Raw genomic sequence first — 413 nt, 5'->3', positions numbered from 1 at the left:
GGGGGAGGGGGAGGGGGAGGGGAAGGGAAAATTTAACATTGAACAAAATATTAAATTACCACTTCATTTAATATTATTTCGTCCTATTGCTTTCAAATATAAGTTGCTTTTATTGTAAGTTTCCCAGTGCAAGTCCATTTTTTTCCCTTCCTTTTTTTTTTCGAAAAATATATATATAAAAAAAAGAGACAAACACAAGCATACATTTGAATACATTCTGTTTTCCTTCCCTTCAACCCTTTTCTTTTTCTTTAAATATGAGTGATTTCACCTACTCGCCTTCTCACTTTTATCGTCATACTTTCCGAATAATAATAGTAATAGTAATAATAATGATAATGATAATAATACATAAAGGCGTAACAATGCGTAACGGGAGTGAATCCAAAAGAAAAAAATAAAATAAAAAGGGA

The sequence above is a fragment of the Trypanosoma equiperdum genome (genome assembly GCF_001457755.1).
Source record: "Trypanosoma equiperdum strain OVI genome assembly, contig: ctg_561, whole genome shotgun sequence".
Lineage (NCBI taxonomy): Eukaryota > Euglenozoa > Kinetoplastea > Trypanosomatida > Trypanosomatidae > Trypanosoma > Trypanosoma equiperdum.
Note: the sequence above shows the minus strand (reverse complement) of the source record.